General features: G+C 38.8%; 1 long non-coding RNA gene across 2 annotated transcripts in view; it reads right to left on the minus strand.

Moving 5' to 3' along the window:
- LOC109550904 (uncharacterized) overlaps window positions 1–20,530 on the minus strand; it is a 376,468-nt gene that overhangs the window by 115,610 nt on the left and 240,328 nt on the right. Inside the window, exon 3 of one of the 2 annotated variants that reach the window (XR_002177598.2) lies at window positions 9,882–10,139. The exons of the other annotated variant lie outside the window; for it this stretch is intronic. This is a non-coding gene — a long non-coding RNA (uncharacterized lncRNA). The remainder of the gene's footprint in view (window positions 1–9,881; window positions 10,140–20,530) is intronic. 2 annotated transcript variants of the gene reach the window in all.

A 20,530-nucleotide genomic window follows, 5' to 3' on the forward strand; every position in this document is an offset into this window, starting at 1 on the left:
CCCTGGAGTAGGTCTGGATTAATACCAATACGAGATGCCTGTGTTCTCTGAGCCTACTGTTCTCAACTGTGAAATTCCATGTTTTTTTTTTTCAAAAAGGAAATAGAACGTGTATAGCTGATCCAATGACATATAACAAATTACATAGATAAATGAAAAAGTAAGCTACCTTATTTCAAATAATAAGCCACCTTTCTCTGGTAATAGTAATACTTTGATGTATTCAACATATTTTAGTTGAAGTGAGCCAAAGGTGAAATTTGCCTGGCATAGGAAGTCATCCCTCCATCCCCAAATAGCAATATTTCTTAGACTTACTTTATGAATCATAACTCAATGGCTTATGAGGAAGGCCATGAGGATTATCATGGCCTGAGCCCATCCACCTGCTGGGATGTTGGTGGGAAGAGACTACACTCTCCCTTAGCCTCAAAAGGCTCCCTGGCTGCTTCTGGAAGCTTTCCGTGGCATTGTGTGATGGGCACTCAGAACCTTTATGTTCCTGCTCCCTGCCTTCCTCATGTACCATCTAGCAATTTTCTCTTTGCCCAAAATTTCTCTTAGAATAACCCTATGCTCTAATATCAGCCCCTCTGCTGGTTGAGGCTACCGCTGCAAGTCTGAGAAACAGTCACCCCCATATCTCTTTGTCCCAAGTGTGTACATCGGCCCTATTCTTTTTTTTTTTTTTTTTTTTTTTTGGCGGTATGCGGGCCTCTCACTGTTGTGGCCTCTCTCGTTGCAGAGCACAGGCTCCGGACGCGCAGGCTCAGCGGCCATGGCTCACGGGCCCAGCCGCTCCGCGGCATGTGGGATCTTCCCGGACCCGGGCACGAACTCGTGTCCCCTGCATTGGCAGGCGGACTCTCAACCACTGTGCCACCAGGGAAGTCCTGGCCCTATTCTGATTCCTTGGAACATACCAGAGGCCAAGCTTAACTTTTAACAAGGTGTCCCTGAAGTTTGTGCATGACCACAGATGAACTGATGGCAGCAACACAAGCGTAGCTCCATCTAAAATCTCAATGTGGCTGGCCACAGGCTTCTTACTGTCTACACTTACCAAGCCCATTTCAGCCTTCTCTAAGTTCTAGAGTCACAGTCAAACAAACTAATTTTGATTTTTAGAGAGAGGACGGTTCTCTTACATCCTTCTTTAAAATCTGCATAATGGGCTGAATGGTGATACCAAAAAAAGAGAGGTCTGTGTCCTAATTCCCTAGAACCTAGTTATATGGCAGAAGATGTGATTATACTAAAGCTCTTGAGAGGGTTAGCTTATGCTTCATTATCTGGGTGGACCCTAAATGTAATCACATGTATCTCCATAAGAGAGAGTTTTGAGACAGACACACAGAGGAGAAAACACACAAAAGAGGAGGCAATGTGACCACAGAGGCAGAGATTGGAGTGATGTGGCCTCAAACCAAGGAATGCCAACAACACTAGAAACTAGAAGAGACAAGGAGTAGAATCTCTCCTAGAACCCCTGAAGGGAGACGGCCCAGCCAACATCTTGATCTCATACCTCTGGCCTCCAGAACTGTGACAGAATACATTTCTGTAGTTTTAAGCCACCAAGGTTATGGTCATTTGTTATAGCAGTCCTAGGAAATAAATACAATCTACCTTGCTAAGTTTTCATTCTTTCCCCAAGATTCACCCCTCTGTTTCAGGGGCAGAGTTCAACAAACTCTAGAAATAGGCTGGGTGATTTCTTATAAACTGAAATTATTTAACTGGACCCTGAATTGGTGTGGTCAGGGCCCAGATTGTCAGAGTCTTTCAAAATAGTAAAAAGTTAGATATTGTCTCCTTTAGTTAGAAAACAATAAAATAAGGTTCTGTGTAGGCAGTTATAGGAGTTTCTCTGCCTCAGCCATGTGCAAAACCCATGTGCTGGGCCACCACTACATGTCTGGCACCTGCAGAGAAGCCAAAGGCCAACTTCTGTGAGAGAACAGAAGGCCTGGGATCTTCCTAAAGCCTCGTCTGCCCCTTCATCCCTCAAAGAGCCAGGGGTTAGTATTGTTCTAAATGAAACTCAGCTCTCCTCCCATTCTCTCCATGATTCCATGCTCCCCAATATCACTTAAACTGACCAACATTTATGTCAGAGGAAGAAAAGATCAGAGAAATGAATGTTACTCAAAACAAAATGATCCACTTGCATGTAGAAAAGAAAAAATTTACACAAAGCAAAAACAAAAGACCCAGGTGTGCATTAACCTTTCATGAACTTATGATTAAAAGAGAATGTAATGTTACTTCTTACAGATTTTATACACAGTGGAAAGGGAGAGTAAAAGGCTTTACATGGGTGATTGATTACCAGGAAAATTGATTAAGAAAATGTCAATTCCCTCCCAGAGAAACCCAACCCCAGTGGCTCTGACAAGAGACTCAGAAAATAGCTCACCTTTTGTATATTTCCTCAAGTCTTGGTTTCCCAGCCCTATTTGTTGCCCTTTATTGAATATCACTGGTGTTAGCACCTAAACAGAATTTCCAAACTCACCCCCTCCAGGTCTAAGATTTCATACTTTGCAAATCTGAATTGGAAGCATCAGGGTGTACTAGAAAGGGTGAGGCAGATACAAGTTCAAGTTTAGATTTAGCCACTTCTTAGACAGGAGAGCTTAGGAAAGTTATTGGTTATTTACCTTTTCTAATACATATTTGTTTAATCTACTAAGACAGGAAACTGACATATCACAGAATTGCTGTAAGAAATCAATACAAAGAAAGATATTTGTGAGGCCACTTTCCTTCCATGAACATTATACCCTGCATTGTACCATCCATGAACAATAAGTATTATTAGGGCATAGTAATTACAGGTGATTCTTCTTATAGACCAGGGCTACAGTAACTATTTTAAGCTTTGTAGGCCATGTGGTCTCTGACACAACCACACAACATGGCTCTTGTAGCATGAAAGCAGGCTAAATGAATGAAGTGTAGCTGTGTTACAATAAAACTTTATTTAAAAAGTAAGTTGTGTCTCAGTGCCTTTGGGCCACCATAACAAAATATCACAGACTGAATAGCTTATAAACAACAGACATTTATTTCTCACAGTTTTGGAGGCTGGAAGGCTGAGATCAAGGTGCCAGCATGGCCACATTTTGGTTAGAGCCCCCTTCCTGGTTCCTAGCTGGTACCTTCTATGTCCTCACACAGTGGAAGGGACAAGGGATCTCTCTGGAGCTTTGTTTATATGAGCACTAATCTCATTCCTGAGGGCTCTGCCCAGATGATCTCATTGCCTCCCAAAGATACCATATCTTAATACATTACCTTTGAGGGTTAGGATTCAACGTAAGAATTTAGGGGGGACACAAACAAGTGACATCCTACATTTGGTTTGTGGGGCATAGTTTGCTGGCCTTTTGTATAGACTTCCTCTGATCATAGCAATAGGGAATATTTAGTTGGAAAATATAACTGTCCCGTATGGGGTCAACCTCAAACATTAAGCAATAATTCCTGAATCCCAAGTTCTCATTAATGATTCCCTACAAGGATGAATTTACTCATAATTTAAGCTATTGCATACTTACTGGTACTACTTAAAGATAACAAGTTTGGATTTTATCATTTAATACATACTTTGTTCATTCTTCCATTTGTTACTAAAACTGCCTTTTTCAACTTTCAAAGCATCTTGCTTGATTTTAGTACCCTTACTAATCATAAACATAATACCTGTTTGACATCATCTTTCTAAATGACAGCCTTTTTAAAAACATAAAATGTGATAGGTACCTTGTGAACATTCAAATACCTTTCCAGGGCAGGTAGTCCTGGAAAAAACACCCTAGTTTTTTGAACTCACCCCCTTTTAAAAAAATTTTTTTTGAGAATAACAGGCATATAGTAAAGTCAATGATCTTAAGTCTAAATTGATTATACATATGCATACACCTTTGCAACCACCATCCCCAGAACAAGATCTACAATATTTCCAGCCCTCCCGACAGACGTGTCCCCTGTGCCTTCCCAGTTAGTACCACCTAAAGGGTAACCATTATTCTTTTAAAGGTTTTTAAAACTTCAAGCAAATCCTATTACCAAATGCCTTCTTGCCTTTTTATTTTCTAAAAGTAGTAGATAAATTGATCAGGCATAGTTTTCTCTAATTAAAAAAAATCTGTCTCACCCCAAATGTTCTGTTCAATTAAACATTTGATGAAGCAACCTTTTTGCAGAAAACCCACCAGCTTACCAGGTATGCAAACGAGGTTCATTCTCTGTTATTGCCAGGGTCATTCTCCTTGGAAAGGCTTCTCATGGATGGAAGACATGTTGTCAGGACCCCAGTTCATAATCCAGCATGTACCATCAGCCCAGTGATTTCACATTTCTGTCAAGAGTATTCCAATTTTGCCCTTGAACTACTGCGGCTTCTTAACAGATATGTTTCTGAGCAATTTATGCAAATTGAATTTGATGTCTTCTCAAAATGAAGTATTTATAACAAAACCTGAATGTAAAAATGTTTAAAGCAAAGAAACTGCAGCTGGAAGGCAGGAATTTAATGGCAAATTTTTATGAAACATGAGAAAAATTTAAAGGAACTCTTTAACTGTCAGTATCCTCATATATCCAATTTATTTTTAAGCAAACTGTACCTATAGGGTGGATGGTAAAAAAATCATGTTCAGAATCCTTACACACCACTTTAAAAGGGCACTAGTTTGTGTTAGGAAAAGCACTTAAAATTTTATTCAAGGTGGTGAAACTTAACCCCTATACTAAAGATTTAGAATTTAACCAAAATAGTGTGGACATGCTACACTAATTACCTGGACAGAGGTATTTAATGATGGCTAAAGTTGATTGGAATCTAGCAATGTATGTATCTGTTTATAAATATACTAATTCACTTGGCTATAGATGCTTAACGAACCACCCCAAAATAGAGTGGCTTAAAACAGATATCATCAATTAGCTCACAATTCTCTGGATCAACTGTGTATTTCTGCTGATTTGGCAGGCATTGGCCAATCATAGTTGGGCTTACCCATGTTCCTATAGTCAGTTGGAGTCTATCTGAGGACTCCCTGGTCTAGGAAGTCTCAGCCTCATGGTTGATTTCTGCTTCACATGGTCTCTTACCTTCCAGCAAGCCAATCTAGGCCTCTCTCTCATGCAGCTCTCCTAGAGAGAGCAGAATTGTGCAAGGTCTCTCGAAGCTTAGGTGCAGAACTTGCTTCATTGTCACTTTTACCACATTCTATTGTCCAAACAAATAAGAAATCTGACTCTGATTCAATACGTGGGGATACAGACTCTTCCTGATGGAAGTAACTGTAAAGTCATATTGTAAAGGAGTGGAAGGGTAAAGGATTGTGGGTATTTTTTTCAATGATTCTCCCAAACATGTATATATGCATGGATATATGTGTATGCTGAAATATTTATATAAGTATATTAAATAACAGAAGTTTTCCACAAATGGTGCCGTTATATATTGACTATGTATAATCATTTTCTCCAAAGATAAGTTTTCAAACACACATTTAAGTTTCACTGTTTCACATGTTGAGGCCACATTCCCCAAACTGACCTGCCTGAAAGGAAATTAAAACTAAATAATTTGGACTTCCATTTCTGGCCAAGCTGGAGTAATCAGGACCAGATTTATGCTACCACCTGAAACCACCAGAAAACAGACAAAATATATGAAACATATGTCAAGAAACTGAGTATTAGGCAATAAATGAACAGGGATCCTCAAAAGACAGGAAACAAACATGGCCAGACCTACAATTTTCCCAGCTAACTACCTGGAGAGTTTCCACGCCATGGTGCATGGAAGGGGTGCACAGGATGAGACCAGTAGGCTCTGAGCTGTGAAAACAGAGATGACAGTCTTGGGAGACCAATGCAATCAAAGTTCATTGGACACAGAACCAGAGAGGAGAGAACTGAATATAGAGAGAACTCAAGAAATAAGCAGAAGGTTCCACTTGGGTTTTTAACTGAGTACTGTTCAGTGCATATGTGTGAGGAAACATCTAGAGATGAAAGTTACAATGTCTCAGAAAATTACACTGATGTGTTAGGCAGTTAGTCAGACATTAGCAGCAAGGAGGCCACAGTGGCAAAAGACAAGAGGGGAGTAGTCAAGTTACACCCACTCGTCTGGGGACCCTCCCCTGACCCCACCCAGAATGGGCAAAACTATGGTCATGTGGTGGGCAATTTATCCTGATAAAGAGGGAACACAGTAACACTAGGGAACTTCCCTGGGCTGCGCATGCCCAGACTAGACAGGTGTATAACCTATAGTAAAACCAAACTCATTATACCATCACTATAATAAAATATGCATATGGTTTGGCAAACCGCCCCCCACCCCGCTGACCCCGGGCTGTTCTTAGCGAATCAAGGGTAAGGGCATGAGCAATAATGAACTTGTTACATAGATGGGGACTGTCAATCAAATAATGATACCCCTGTCACTCACCCATGATTGCGCCCCGCCTTCTCCCAGAACTCTCCTTATAAACACCTTTAAGCCTGTACAGGAGAGCTGGTTTCACTTAGTAGAAACAGCCCACTCTCCCTCTGAGAGTGTAACTATACTTTAATAAAACTTTGCTTTGCACTTAAGCCCAAAGTGGTAGTCTGCAATTCTTTGCTTGCTCTCACAAGGACCGAGATTGCTGGTCCGGCATTGACCTCCTCTGTTGGAGCTATTCTGACACAACGCACACCAACCTGGTAACAGATGGAATTAACGGCAGATTAAATATGCAGAAAAAAATTAGTAAACTTAAACACATAGACATAGAAGGGATGTAAAATGAAACAGAATAAAAAGAGAACAATAGGGACTTTCCTGGTGGTGAGTGGTTAAGAATCTACCTGCCAACACAGGGGACATGGGTGCGAGCCCTGCTCGGGGAAGATCCCACATGCCACGAAGCAACTAAGCCCGTGCGCCACAACTACTGAGTCTGCGAGCCACAACTACTGAGCCCTCACACCTAGAGCCCATGCTCCGCAACAAGAGAAGCCACCGCAATGAGAAGCCCACGCACTGCAACAAGGAGTAGGCCCCACTCACAGCAACTAGAGAAAACCCATGCACAACAACGAAGACCCAACACAGCCAAAAATAAAGAAATTAATTATTTTTTTTAAAAAAGAGAGAACAACAGCAACAAAGCAGAACATCAATGAGCCATGGGACATCTTCAAATGGCCTAATATATGTGTGAGGGACATGTACAGAGAGAGGAGAAAGGGGGAGACAGAAAGAAATAGTCAAGCAGTAATGGCTGAAAATTTTCCAGATTTGATGAAAACCTGCAGATATGAGTAGCTCAAAGAATCCAAGCCCAATAAACTAGAAGTAAATGACATCAAGGTATATTATAATCAAAATACTCAAACTCAGTGATACAAAGAAAATGTTAAAAGCATCCAGAAAAAAGGACATATTATGTATAGTGGAACAAAGATAAGGATGATATGAATACACAAAAAGGATAACACATCATAACATGTCAAAACTTATCAACTTCCAATATGTGCAGTTTATTATATGTCAATCATACCTCAGTAAAGCCATTTGAAAAAAGGAAATGATGTTCTCCTGATATAATTTCCATCTTCTATTTGGGAATTTTGCCTTCAGACACACTGCTGAACAACGTCTATATGAATGATTACACTATGAATTGTAAATATTGACCAAAAATATTCAATAGTTTTGCAATTCAGAGATGCACTAAGGGTAATTCTCTACTTCAAATTTTCCTTTTTAAATATTTTGAATTCCTTTTAAAATGGTTAAAGAAAACCACATATATTAAAATAAACTAAATATACTGAGGATTGGGACTTCCCTGGTGGCTCAGTGGTTAAGAATCCGCCTGCCAAGGCAGGGAACATGAGTTCGATCCCTGATCCAGGAAGATCCCACATGCTGCAGAGCAACTAAGCCTGTGTGCCACAACTACTGAGCCTGTGCTCTAGAGCTCATGAACCACAACTACTGAGCCCGTGTGCCACAACTACTGAACCCTGCACACCTAGAGCCCGGGCTCCACAACAAGAGAAGCCACTGCAGTGAGAAGCCCATGCACTGCAACGAAGAGTAGCCTCCGCTCACCGCAGTTAGAGAAAGCCCGCATGCAGCAACGAAGACCCAATGCAGCCTATATATATATAATATATTATATTATATATATATATATATATATATATATATATATACTGAGGATTACTGATATTTTAATTTATACTGGTGGCAACTCATTTTTGTGCAACTCTCCAAATAAAAGTCCTCCTGCTGTCTCAGTTTAATTAAAGTCTGGCCTGAGTTTGCGAAGGCTCCCCATGTATTTGTACTTGGTGTAAACATGTTGTGGATCTGAAAGGTTGCTGTTCTGTACTGACCTTTCGTGACTTCAGGCCTGTGCATGTTCATCTACTTAAAACTGTACAAGTAAGTTCAAATCTACAGAAAAGGACACCATGCTCTATTAAATACAAGTAAGACCCAGGCATGTCAGTCTAGCATAATGGGATCCATCAGAGTAGAAATATATTATGCAAAATTTTGTATTCCTTATGTATTTAATGTGGTTCTTACCTATTTTATTTTTAGTACAATTTTTGGTTGTTGGGATAAAACAATAATTATTTAAGCCATAATTGGATCACTGATTAAAAACAATATTTGAAATGAAAATTTGATGATGTAACTGGCATGATCAAAAATGCTCAAGACGGAGCTACAAATCATGCTCTATTAGCACCAGGTGGATTCTTGAGCTGTTGCTAATCACACTGAAAACAATACATAAAAGCAAATGTTAAAAAAAAAAAACCTTATGCAGTGACTTTTAACTAAAAAACTAATTGAAACTATAATGTAAGGAGTATGAACTTATCAACATATTTTTTAAACTTTTTAAAAATTAAATTTAATGACACCAAGCCGTGTTGGTGAGTTTTGCCATATTTTCTATGGCTTCCTTGGCTACACTCTACTGCCCTCAGTGCTGGTCTCCATCCCAAGTCTGGGCACTGCGTTCAAGCTCACCTGCTCACAACCTTGACCAAAGGGGACCCCCTAGATTCTGATCCTCAGAACTTGAGGCTTCGTGACAATCATCCAGGCATGTTCTTGACAGTCTGAGAAGGCCACAGTCTCACCCCCAGCCTTTGCCCTGGAGTCTCTCATCTTTTAAGACAATCTAGCTCTAGGACCCACAAGAGCTAAACTTTCCAAAACAGAAACTATCAATTCTCCCCTGGAGCCAGAGGAACTCAAATGACAGGAAGCAAATTCTTCCTTGCTACTTGCAGGTCCATGTTCCCCCATGCTCTCTGTGTGAAGCGTCTGCTTGTACAAGCGGGCTGGCGAGGCTACAGTGACCCAGATGTAGGGAGGGACTGTCTCATTCCTTTGCAGATGCCTGTAAGTGGAAGCTGGCAATCTTTCCTTCAGGTCATTCTGTGACAAAGTTATTTGCTATCTTGGCTCACCTATAGAATTTTTGCAAAATAAACTTATAGTCATTTTTGCAGACTAATTCTATAGCTAGTCCTATGAAGTCACAGTGTAATTTTTAATCAAAATAAGTTCAGCCTAAAAGTATTTCAGTTTCACTTATCATAAATCAAAACAATAAATGCTGTCAGAAATTTTATGAAAAACAATAAAATAAGCTTATAATGTCATTCAATGTAAGTTAATGCCTTCAATTTTCATACATTTTATGTATTTTAAAGTGTGTACTTATATTTTTTAATATATTAAAATAGAAAGGCAGTGACTTACATAGAACATATATACAATTTGCTTTGTTGTTTAGTAAATATAAATGTAGGACCAGTGTTTTCTTCACAAATTGTACCTTTTTCCTGTTGCATACTGCCTCCTTTTTTTTTCTTTTTTCTTTTTTTGGCTGCACTGGGTCTTCGTTGCTGCACGCGGGTTTTCTCTAGTTGCAATGAGCCAGGGCTACTCTTTGTTGCAGTGAGCGTGCTTCTTATTGCGGTGGCTTCTCTTGTTGTGGAGCACGGGCTCTAGGCATGCGGGCTTCCGTCCTCTTTTACCCCTTTATCTCTTTTTTTTATTTGATAGTAATGTTTCTGCCCCAATTTTTTATATCCTGTAAATAAGGTAAGACGATTTTGTAAACAAATTTAATCATCTGTTTTTTCATAGGAGAACTTAGCATGTTCTCACCTAAGATAATAAATGAAGTATTGATTTTATTCTGTTCACCTTTCTTCATATTTTCCTTTTTTTTTTTTTTTTTTTTGCTTTCTCAATTTTTTGTCCTTGTTTCTTTGGAAGAAACTACATGACAGTGTAGTTTCTGATTCCTATGATGATTCTCTTCAAAATGCCAGCACTCGTTATCAAACACAAATTTCTCTACTATATGAAAGCAAGTTACCACGTATTTCCCCTCAAAAAGAAATTCTCTTCCCCCACAACTCACAATTCAACAAAATGAGAGCTTTAGATATTTTTGACTATTTTTTAAAATTCATGTTATCAAGGAAAAATTCACATATAGCAAAATACACAAATCCTAAGCATACAGTTACAGGAATTTGACCTCTGTATGTAATCTGGTAACCACCGCTCAGGTCAAGATGCAGAGTATTTCCAGCAGCCCTGAAAGTTCCCTCAGGCCTCTGCTTAGTCAATACCCTGCATACTCCAATATAGTCACTACCCTGATGATTCTTGAACTTTTAATAAAAGGAATCATATAGTATGTGTTCCTTTGTGCCTGGCTTCTTTTATTCAGCCTTATGTTTCTGAGATTCATAAAAACATCTGTCAGTAAATTATTCTTTTTATTATTGATCATATTTTATTATATGAATAAACCACAATTTATTTATCCATCTCCCACTGATAGACAATTGGGTTGTTTCCAGTTTGAAGCTATTATTAATCACCCTCTCATGAACACCTGTATATGTAGCCTCATTTTTCTTGGGCATATATCTAGGGGTGGAATTGCTGGCTTATAAAGTAGGTGCATGTTTAACTTTAAAGTGTCAAATGTTTTCCAAAGTAGTTTTACCAATTTGCATTCTGATTAGCTATATATGAGAATTTCCATGGTTCTTAATTTGTTCCAACACTTGGTATTGATGGTCTTTTTAATTTTAGGCATCCCCAAAGGTTTATAGTTATATCTCAATGTGTTTTAATTTGAATTTCCCTGATAACTAATGATGATGAACACCTTTTCATGCCCTTATTAGCCACTCATACATGTTCTTTTGTGACATATATATTCAAGTCTTTTGCCATTTAAAAAAAAATTGTGCTTTTATTCTTATTAGGATTTTAGAAGAATAAAATATCCATTGTATATACATCTCTAAGAATTAGTAAAGAGGACATGGAAAGAGCTCACTTAAAATCAATAATAAAAAGATTACATGCAAAATAAAAAGAGGCAAAATATTTGAACAAGTAATTTATAGAAGTAGAAACCTGAATAAGCACAAAACATGAAAAGATGTTCCATCTTTTGAAAATTTAGGAACTGCAAATTAGAACATTAATGAAAAATCAATAACTATAATAAATTATGCAAAAAAAACAAAAGTGTGACATAACCGAGGGTTGGTGAGGATGAGGGAAATTGAGAACCTTTGTAAACTACTGATGGCATGCAAACTGGAACTACTGCCTCGAAGACTCATCTGACAATATCTAGAAAATTTGAAAGTGTACATCGCTAATATTTAACCATTTTGCTCCATGGTATATATACACTGGGAGACATGTAGAAAAATCTTCATTACAGTCTTGTTTATAAAAGCAAAAATTTGGGAAAATGGGAATAACCAACAGTAGGGAAATGGATACATAATTGTTCTAGAGCAGTTAATATCAATGAAGTGTGTGTATAGATATGTTTCACATGGATAGACCATGGGAACACAATTTTGAATTAAAACAAGTGATAACATTACATAGAGAATATTTCTTAAAGTAAGAATTAATATATATAAGTGGTTCTTAAAATCTGGCGCCTGGACCAGCAACATCAGCATATCCTGGGAACTTACTAGAAATGCAATTTCCTGGGTTCAACCTCAGACCTACTGAATCAGAATCTCTTGAGGGTAGCGTCCAGCAACCTGTACTAACAAGCCCTGAAGGGGATGATGATGCTTACTAACGCTTGATAACTATGCATTGTAGATCTACATATTACATAGATCTGTATTTACTAAAAATATAGTATAGATAGCTGGGACAATACAAAGAAATTTCCTGACTGTTGTTACTTTTGGAGCTGGAGCTGAACAAACGACTTCAAATATCTGTCATGCCATGTGTATAAATATTAAAACAGATCTTAAGAAGGAAGGATGAAATACTAATATGTGTTAATTCTCAGTGGTGAACATGAGGGTCTTTTATATTATTCTCTGCATCCTTCTAAATACTTTAAACTTTGCAAAATTAAAAAAAAAGCGGGGGGGTGCTACAGAGAACATGATGTAAGTGATTGTTGAATAGTGTAGGGATTTAATGTGGTAACCAAAACATCTTAGTTCTTTCTCAAGTCTCCAAGTTTAATTAAGAATATCTTGAGATTGCAAGACAAGCTCTTAAAAAACAAAACAGATTCCATGATTTGTAATCATTTACAATGTTTAAATTTACTGAATCAAACTTTTCATGATTTTCAGCTCAAAAAAATGTAGAGAAATAAATCAGAGAGCAGAGTGTATGTTAAATGTAACTGACATCTATAATCTCAATTTTAGCTATTTAATTTGATCAGAATATTGATATAATTGATTGCATAGTAAGAGAAGTTAAAATTAGAAAATATACTTAATTGAAAAAAATGTTACTTGTATTTGTTTATATATTGGGATTGTGTAATTAAACAAACAGCTCACTGCTTTACAAATGGTTAGCTTTGTAAGGTGATGTTTTAATTCACTCTTCTTCCTGGAAGGGCTCTCCTTCAACCCCCAGATAGAGATATTATTTTACTTGAGTAACTTCAGATTCCCCAGCTATTCTTAGTAAGGATTTTTTAAGTCTTGCAACTCAGATCTTAGGATGTCTTTATTATCTTCTGCCACATGACAGCTCTGAAAAGACAATAACCATTTCCTGTCACTCAGAAGATACTCCCCCAAATAACTAAGCTCACAATTAAGCCTACTTCACTTGTCAGTACTGGAGGTTAAGCCCATACAGCCAGTATACCCTGGTTTTCTTCCACTGAACAGGGACCCTCTCCATGTAGCACAAAAGAAGTACAAAAACTGCGCTTGACCACAAAAGGAAAAATTGAAGGCTTTTATGCTGCTAAAATATTTCCAAAAATTTACCCATATATGATAATGGGACCATTCCCAATGTATAAGCAAGAAGAGACTTCATTACATCTTTTCTAACTCAGAATCATATTTTTAATTAAACTTTTTATTTTGAGATAATTGTAGATTTACATACAGTTGTAAGAAATAATACAGAGAAATCCCATGTACATTTTACCCAATTTACCCCAATTTTGCAATGATCTTGCAAAACTTTAGCAAAATGTCACAACCAGGATATTGACATTGATACAGACAAGATACAGAATGTTTCTATCACAAGGATTCCTCATGTTGCCCTTTTATAGCCACACATAATTTCCTCCTGTCCCACACCCTCCTACTTCCAGGCGACCACTAACCTGTTTTCCATTTCTATACTTTGTCATTTGAAGAATGTTATGTGAATGGAATCATACCATGTGTAACATTTTAGATTTGCCTTTTATCAATGAGTATAACCTTTAGGAGAATCATCCAGTTTGTTGCATGTACCAAGTCTTTGTTCCTTTGTATTGCTGAGTAATAATCCATGGTAATAATATCACACAGTTTGGTTTAACCGTTCACTTGCTGAAGGGCATCTGTGTTGTTTCCAGTTTGGGACTATCAAAAATAAACCTACTAAGAATATTTTTATTCATGTTTTTGTGTGAACGTACATTTTCATTACTCTGAGATAAATGTCCCCAAGAGTGTGATTTCTGGGTCATATGATAGTTATATATTTATTTTTATGAGGAACTGCCAACTGTTTTCCAAGGTGACTGTACCATTTTACATTTTCATCAGCAGTGTGTAAGTGATCCAGTTTCTCCTCATCTTTGCCAGCATTTTTTTAAAACTATTTAAGTATTTTTTAATTTTAGCCCTTCTGATAGGTATGTAGTGTTATCTCATTGTGGTTTTAATGAATCGTGTCATTTTTAATCTTTACTAATTTAATGCAAGAAGTGTTTTTTCATTTTAATTTGTTCTGTTTTTCAGCTTCTCAATTTTTCGACATTTGTCTTTCCTCTATAAATTATAACTCATGTGCTTTTTCCAATTTCTTATGTTTTAGTGCTTTGAAAGTATATGTCGTGTTTATATATTAATGATATTAGTCCTCCACTTCTTAATTTCTTTCTTTTCCTGATAGCACCGGAATTACTTGAGCAAGTAAATATTTTCATTTGCTTATAAAGCTTTGTTTTCAAGCCTTGAATGGCCACTATACTCTAATAGATACTTTTGACATCTATTTCACCTCTTTGTCAGGTCATTTGGTTGATTTGAACTGAACTGAAGGCTCTTAAAATTCTGCATAGAATCTTCCCCTGTATATTATACATAAACTACTCTATTTCTATTAAGATTATGCATGGTTCATTATTCATCTATAGTACCATGTTATTTGCTATTATGGATTATCCGTTCTCTCTGAAACCAGGTTTGTTGGTTTTCTGTTTTTTTTTTTTTTCTGGTTAGTATTTTGTAGTCTTCAGCCCATTTCTCAGTCCTGGAATGCAAGTACTATACCTGGAAATACAGGCATTTAAATCCACAGCATGTATATAGATTTCCGAAGAAAACAGAGATTACTCATGTAGTCAAAGGACTGACAGAGCTTAAGAATTTTGCACCTGGAGATGTTCATTCAGGCTCAGCCATGAACTTGCTCAGTGACCTCAGGAAAATTACTCAGCCCCTTGCCCTTTCCATTTCTTCTTCTCTAATCAGGGATCAAACCATTTTCTGCCCCCTTAGTCTGATCCAAGAACTTCACTGATGAGATAAAAGCAGTGAAAAGGTTATGACAAAAGACAGCCTTTAGCTGGGAACAGGTTCATTTTAATTATCCACCCAGGGAATATTTGTGTTTGCAGTAACACAAATATTGATTATCAAATGTGGGGGAGCGTATTGATGTCTGCAGCAGAAGGCATGGGGGGAGTGTTTCAGGACGCTCACCCAAGAACCCAGGTCTACACTAGCAGCCAATCACAATAACTGAAAGCACCATGGAGGTCAGCCTCAAAGAGTCTTAACTACACCAAGGATTATTCCTAAGGGCTGCTGTCCGCAGGTACAGTCAGCCCGCTCTCTAGATGAAACCAGATGAAAGAACTCATGGCAACGTACAAAGGTGAAACCATCTGAGACAGAGGCAAACGTTGTGGGCTGAATCTACTGCTTAGAGTCTGAGAAAGTCAACCCTTGTCAGAACCGATCCTAATTACCGCGGGAGGGAGCAACCACTTCCGGCAGGGTGAGATTCAGTGAAACATCCACCTCTCTCTGAAGCACATTTACCTCTGGAAGACAAGGATTTACCTGTGGAAGGCAAGCCCCTTCCTCTTGGCTGGAGGAAGCCACCTCCAGAGTATTCCAAGCAAGGCCAGAATCCTCCCTGCACCCCCAGACTCCTGACATTTTGAGGTTCATCTAGGCCAGAGGTTGGCAAACTAATGGTCACATGCCCAAAGCGGCCTGCTACCATGTTTTTGTCTGTGAGCTAAGAATGATTTTCACATTTTTAAATTATAGAAAAAAAAAATCAAAAGATGAACAATATTCCATGACACGTGAAAACTGTGAAATTCACATTTCTGTGTTTATAAATAACATTTTATTGTAATGCAGGCAATGCTTATTTATGTATGTGTGGTCTGTGGCTGCTTTGGGGGATACAATAGCAGAGCTGAGTAGTTATGACAGGGATTGTATGGCCCAAAAGCCTAAAATACTTACTCTCTGGCCCTTTACAGAAAGAAATTGGCTGACCCCTGACCTAGGCCATCCTTCCACGCAATCCTTGTATAGAGCCAATAGACCATCACCTTGTTTTGTGCCTCACTCCTGTCGTGGCAGGGAGTTCATCACCTCACAAGCCAACCTGTAACTGACAACAACACTTCTCAAGATGATCATTATTTTGAACTCAAATCTGCAGCCCACTTGGCCTAATTAGGCTGTATTAGAATGACCTAGAATAAGTCTACCCCCTTCCATGCCTGAAGGCAAAAGGACATAAGAAGAAAATTCTTCCTCTGTTTATACAGCACACGTGAGTCGTTGTCAGCTGCTCAATACCATGAGCTTCCAGAGCAATCTAGTCCATTCCTCACTCTCCCCTCAGTGTCATTGAGGAGAGTTAGGGTGTGCAAGAGCTGGGAACCACAGAGACCCACCATGTCCCACCAAGCACGCTCTTGTCCGTGGCTGGTCACAGGAGCCAAAGCTGTGGTCCTTGAGGAGTTATATGCGGTTCCCATTTGGCAATCCCAGGTGAACACACGTGGAGCAGAGACTGGCTGACATTCTGGCCTCTCAATTCTCTCAGTGGCACATCTCGAATCACTGAATTCCTGTCATTTAACATTTTATCCCCAGCACTTTCACTTCTTAGCCTATAAACCAGTCTCAAGGAAGCAAGGAAAAGTATAAGGGAGTCTCAGGTATCATCTGGTCCACTGTTGCTCAAAAAGAGATCCATGGACCAGTAGCATAAGTATCACCTGGGAGCCCCCAGCCAGACCTTCTGAATTAGAATCTGCATTTTTACAGGATCTCTGGGTGATTCATATGCACCTTAAAGTTGGAAAAGTATGCAGCTAATCTATTGCCATTCTATAATTTGCAGACCTGAGGTTTAAATGTAGTAACTCAAATCTGGGACCTGATTCTGATCTTACTCTTGTGAGCAGCATCCAATAACATCCAGGAGGAGTCATGATCATGCCTTTCAGTGAGCAGCAACCCAGAGGGCTACCTCAGCTCCATTCTCTTAATTCAGAATCAGTGCTCCTGGAGATCAAACCCTATTCCATAATTGATCAGCTCTGAGCTTTATCTCTTCATGTCTAAGAAGAGAAATAGATACATAGAAATTCTTAAATAAGTTTTCGTCTTTTGTCTCCCGTGGGTGAATAGATAAACAAAGTGTGATACATCCATCCGATTCAGACCACTTAGTATTAAAAAAAGAACAAACTACTAATACACACAAAAACTTGGATACACCTCAAGGAAATTAGGCTGAATAAAAGTAGCCGATCTTGAAAGGATATCTATTGCAAGATTCCATTTATATTACATTCCTGAAATAACATAATTAGAGCAATGGAGAACAGGCTGGTGCTTGACAGGGGTTGGGTATGGTGAGGAGAGGATGGATATGACTATGAAAGGATAACATGAGGTAGCCTTGTGGTGATGAAAGAGTTCTGTATTTTGATTGTGGTTGTGGTTACACAGAGTAGCACTAGTGAGAAAATCGCATAGAGCTACACACACACACACACACACACGAGTGCTTGTGTAATTGAATAAGCTTTGTGAATCATACAAATAATGATTTCCTCAATTTGATACAGTTCTCTAGCTATGCAGGATGCAAACACTTGGGGAGGCTGAGTGAAGAGTACACCGAACCACCCTGCTCATTTCTTTGCAACTTCTTGCGAATTGGTAGTTAAATATTTCACAAAATAAAAGGTTAAAAAAAATTTTAAAGATGCATTAATATGGATGAATAAATGAGCCAATTAACAAACAGAACATTATCCACAATAGGAGTGGGAGAAGTAGGTCCCCTTCAATTGAGAATGTGTTTTCTCTATTTTATATTACCAAATGCTACTAAGATTTCATCAGTTATAAATCTGTCCTCTATTTTGTCTGGTTCTAACTAGACATAGTTTTGCTGGCATTTGGGAAATGAAGGGGCATTTTTAGACTTCTGATAAGTGTACCTAAGATATAGGTATATAATCAATAAATACATCACAAATCTAGAAACCCTCATTAATGAAAAATCTTTGTCTTTCTGTAAAGCCACAAAAATACATCATGTCTCATGCGTAATACTTTTATCTAAGACATCTATCTGGGGCTGAAAGTATTAAAAACACATTCATGGGGCTTTGAAGTCAAGATCTTAGTATATAGGCCCTGTCCCCACCTCCGGTATCTCAGATCCTTTTCTTAACAGCCAACTTAAGTAAAATGAAAATGGACTCTGCATTTTAACATAATTGCCGCTTTTGCCCTTGCACATGTAATTGCTTGAATTTTAGTTTTAATTCTCCCTCTCTCGCTGTAATTATGAGAACAATTAAGGGCCAGAGTTCAAAGCTTCTCAATTTTAAGAAAAGAGGGACAGCCAAATGAACTCCCTTTTCCTGCCTTGAAATTCCAATTTGCTAAAACAGCTGCAACTAACATCTTCTTAATGCTTTGCAACTGACAACACACTTTCGCTTAGAAAGCTCCACTGAGGAGTGGCCTCAGACGGTATGGAAAATGGTGTTAAAAGTTATTAAACTAGGAACAGAGGATTGTGTGGACATTTTCCAACCAATCATCAAAAGCCTGTCTAGGTCCAACTGAGTCCACTGACACCAAAGAAGACTGGAACCCCCCAAAATCTCTCATTCTGACTTTTTGGACTCCTGACTATGGCCCCCATCACTCTCTAGGAGAACCTGATTGTGTCCTGAGCTTGGGGGAAGGAAACAAAGCTTGAACCAGGACCTGAATCTACTAAACACTGGTGAAAAGTAATGGCTCAAACTTGAGTGAGCCAAAGTCTACTCATTGGGTGACGGCCTCCCACTAACTGGCTGTAAAATTTACCATGACCCAGCTTCTTGGTTCTTTGCGACTCCCAGTAGAAAACCTGAGTTCTTGTGGAAAGCAAACAGGGCAGTTATTCCCATGGGCTGCAGAACATACATATGTATTGAATCCTTGATAGGTATGTGATTTGGGAAAGCAACTCTCACCCAAGGCTGCAGGGAATATTAGAATGAGTTGAGAGCAGAGCCAAACTAGAAACCAAGTATGAAAGTTCAAAAGGACAAGCTCAAGACACTACATTGAAGAGGCAAGGAGAAGGAAAAAAGCAAGGGTAGATACAAAGCCTGGAATTCAAGCATCAGGGTGCTGTGTGTCTATGACGAATGGTTGGGGCATTACCTAGGGCAGACAATGTTTTCAGCATCGGTCTTATGGGCCATGTAGAATGTAGGTAAGCTGGCCAAGCTGAAAAGATCAGAAGGTAGATGGACTGAAGAGATGTGAATAGAAGGGAATAAGATGTATTTTCGTCAAGTACAGTGGAGAAGTGAGATGACTTCATTGGTAATAAAAAGAAAAGCAGAATATGGAAAGTGCCTTGCTAGAGAAACAAATAAAGATCCAAAGGAATATGGGAAAAAGGGACATTGGTTTTGATTCAGGGAATCTTGGAAGGCTTCATGGAGGAAGAAGCATTTGAACTGGATTTTCACAGATAGCATTTCAAAAGCAGAGAGGGTGAGGAGAAAACATTCTGAGTGGAAGAAATTCAAGTTCAAAAGCAAGAAAGCTGAGAATATACAGAGCATCCTTGGAATGCATTTCTGGAATATATAGAGGGCAAAATGTTCCCATATTAATTTGGTTGGATCATTTAGGTCAAGTTACCTAGATGCAGAGCCTGAGACAAGAATTTGCATCCCAAGACACATGATTTATTGAGGGTGCTCTTGGGAGAGGAAGAAGAAGATGTGTCAGGAGAACTAGCTGAGCAAGACAGCTTCCACTTGATCCCACAAGCAGCTTTACAACAGGAATTGTACCACAGAGTTGGTCCCAACTTAAGGAAAAAGGATCAGCCTTCTGTACCCCTGAAGCCATCACTCATTGGCTTCAGGCTGTCCTGAGTCCAAGGAGATGAGCCTCACGTCCTGGGCACAAAGGCTTCCGCTGGCTTAGGGCAATTTTCTAGACAAGGGAGCAGCTGTGAGTCTTTAGTTGCCAGCACACAAAGCAGCTGGGCATGGATGTACTGTCCTAGTATATGGGATAGAGGTGAGGCACCAGTGCCTGCTGCCTACCAGTTTGGATGTTCACCTTAGATAACCATATCCTAGTGTATTTCAAATAAAGGATATTTTGGTAACTCATAATTTCTTTAATTGTCCCTTGTTTCCTCCATGGAGGATGAGCTGGAAGAGAATATGTTCCAACTCATATCTCTAATGGACACACCTTGAACCAAGGTCCTGGTGACAGCAAGAGATCTGGCAAGAGAGTGCCACACTCTCTGAAACTTCTTCCACTTCTAATCCCAGCTTTTCTTTTCCCCACAGAGTGTCATAGTCAGGATATATTCTTGTCTGAATTTGAGTCATGATCTTCGTTGCCTGGGTAACAT

Source organism: Tursiops truncatus, chromosome 15 (genome assembly GCF_011762595.2).
Source record: "Tursiops truncatus isolate mTurTru1 chromosome 15, mTurTru1.mat.Y, whole genome shotgun sequence".
Lineage (NCBI taxonomy): Eukaryota > Metazoa > Chordata > Mammalia > Artiodactyla > Delphinidae > Tursiops > Tursiops truncatus.